General features: G+C 43.7%; 1 non-coding gene across 1 annotated transcript; it reads right to left on the bottom strand.

Moving 5' to 3' along the window:
* Positions 1–2,422: 2,422 nt before the first annotated feature.
* TRNAR-ACG (transfer RNA arginine (anticodon ACG)) lies at positions 2,423–2,495 on the bottom strand. Its single transcript has one exon. It is a non-coding gene; the product is annotated as a tRNA-Arg (tRNA).
* Positions 2,496–2,897: the final 402 nt, after the last annotated feature.

Below are 2,897 nucleotides of genomic sequence, written 5' to 3'. Positions count from 1 at the left end.
TTCAGTCACAGCGGAATATATAACAGGCCTCTGCAACATCACGGCAGACTGGTACTCTCGACACCTGAGGAATCCCAGCGTCTGGCACTTGGAGCCCCGGGTCTTCCAAGACATCCAATCCCTTTGAGGCCCTTTAGATAAGGATCTGTTTGCTTCCCGTTTGAATACACAACTTCTCAGATTTTTCAGTTGGAGACCGGATCCATCAGCACTGGCAGCAGATGCCTTCACCCAAGACTGGTCCTCCGCAAGGAACTATGCCTTTCCTCCCTTTGCACTGATTCCCCGCTTCCTACTGCAACTACGGCGCCAGAAGGGAACTTTAGTGATTGTGGCGCCATTATGGCCATCCCAACCATGGTTTCCATCCCTCTTGGAGATGGCGATAGACATACCCTGCATCCTCCCACGCCTCGAATACCTGCTTCTAGACCCGGACGGATCCCCTCACCCTCTGGTTCAACTAGACCAACTATATCTCATAGTGTGGCTGATTTCAGGGGACCTTGGGCAATCGAGGGAGTTTCGGAGTCAACTCTCCATCTTCTCGAGGGCGCATGGGCACCCGGGACGAGACAGGCTTATAAGTCTTCATGGAACAGATGGCGTGATTGGTGCCTGGAACAAGGTTTGGTTCCCATATCAGCTCCTCTGACTTCAATCCTCCAATTCCTAACGTCATTATTTGAGGACGGCAAAGCCTTTTGTACAGTGAACCTATACCGATCGGCCATTTCGACTACAAACCGAGGGGTAGATGGGGTCCCGATAGGACGTCACCCGCTGATATGTAGACTTCTGCGTGGCATAAAATTTGCACGCCCCCCACTACCACGATATTTGGTACGTTTCCATCATCCTCAATTTCTTTCGACTCATGGCCAGATAATGCAGTTCTATCCCTGAAACAGCTGTCAGCAAAGCTGGTTATGCTCCTTTGCCTCATATCCTGCAAGAGGGTTTCCGATGTCAGAGCCCTGGACATTACTGCACGTTCCTACACCCCAGAAGGGGTCACGTTCAATATATCTCGAAGAACGAAGACGTCATCAAAGAAGATCTCATACTCATCATTCCCTGACAGGCCGTCCTTATGTCTGGTCAAATGCCTACAAATTTATGAACTTCGCACCTCCACCTTAAGAGATCCAGCAAAACACAAACTTTTCATCTCCTTCCAAAAACCACACCTAACAGTGTCTACTCCTACCCTAGCTCGCTGGGTTAAATGGATTATGTCCCTAGCGGGCATCGACACCTCACTATTCTCACCTCATTCGGTACGAGGAGCGATGGCCTCCAAGGCTTCATCGATTGGTTGTCGTCTTGAAGACATCTTGAAGGCGGCCAATTAGTCCTCAGAATCTACCTTTCAGGACTTCTACTTTAAACCCATTCAACACTTCGCGGGAACGGTAATCTCCCATTTTTAAACGAGCCTAATAGGAGCCTCCATGTCTTAATAAAATTCACAGATTTTACGATTACCATGACGTAAAGTCATGATTTTATTAACGTCACGGAGGCGAGTATTATCCCTCCCTCCCATCCCGAAGAAGGATGGAATATGGGTACGTTGATTTCACGGTAAGTCCTGATATTATGGAGTTTTCTCTTCATGCTATGTTTGTCATTACTTGAACTTAACCACAAGGGATGGAATAGGGATAAGTTGATTTCACGGTAAGTTCTGGTATCATGGAGTTTTTCCTCCTGTTATGTTTCTCAATACTGAAAACGTAACCACAATGGCTTAAAATAATTAAATTATATTCACAATGACCTGTGATTCATGCATACATCCAGTTTTATACTAGAATATTACCATATCTTTCCTCTTTTACAGTCTAATCTACTTCATATCGTTACGGATATTCCCTTTGTACTCGACCCCTTTTTCAGTTGGATGGTTATTGTTATTCGGGATCGCAAATAAGGAGGAATAGGATTGGTTGACAGAGCCTATTATGCTGGAGAGAGGAACCTGATTGGCTGTTCCTGTTGCTAAGGAGATACTACTCTCAGACTTTAATGTTATGTACTGGTTATGTTTGAAAAAAAAATTCTTTGCTGCTAAGGGAAATAAAGAGAGTGCAGCATAATACTCGCCTCCGTGTCGTTAATAAAATCATGACTTCACGTCATGATAATAGTAAAATCTGTGAATTCTGAAACAGCATAGGGTGATCTATACTTTTGCATCAGACAAGTATATTTATTGTCTGCACCTTACATGTTAGGTGGGGAAAGATACAAGCAATGCTTTTGAGAATCCTAGCGTATAGATTTATTTTTCTTTATATTTTAAAAAAAAGATTTTTCATTACATTTAAATACATATGTTAACACTTATACATAAATACATAATTATATAAAATTTATATCAAACTATATATACAGAATTTAGATACAAAAAAGTCAGCGAGCCAGGTAGGAGTCGAACCTACAATCTTCTGATCCGTAGTCAGACGCGTTATCCATTGCGCCACTGGCCCCTAGTGGTGGACAAAGTTGCAAGACCTGTTCCAGGCTTTGCAACAGCAGATGGCACTCTGATTTGAGCACTGTATTTGGTCTATTGTTTCCACTGGGTAGAGACAATTGGACAGTGATAAGTCTGTAAGGACTGGCATCCTTAAAACCTTTTCTTATCTTATGTCCTCTTGATCTTGTCCACCCCCATATTTTTCAAATGAATACAGTGTGTACATGGAGAATACAGAGTCCCCAGTAATGTGCAGTGTGTACTGGGAGATTACAGGGCACACTGCACATTACTGGAGGCTCTGTAATATCCCAGTACACACTGCACATTACGGTGGGCTGCGTAATATCCCACTACACACTGCACATTACTGGAGGCTCTTTAATATCCCAGTACACACTGCACATTACTG

Source organism: Pelobates fuscus, chromosome 9, assembly GCF_036172605.1.
Source record: "Pelobates fuscus isolate aPelFus1 chromosome 9, aPelFus1.pri, whole genome shotgun sequence".
Lineage (NCBI taxonomy): Eukaryota > Metazoa > Chordata > Amphibia > Anura > Pelobatidae > Pelobates > Pelobates fuscus.
Note: the sequence above shows the minus strand (reverse complement) of the source record. Positions and strands in the feature narration are given on the sequence as shown.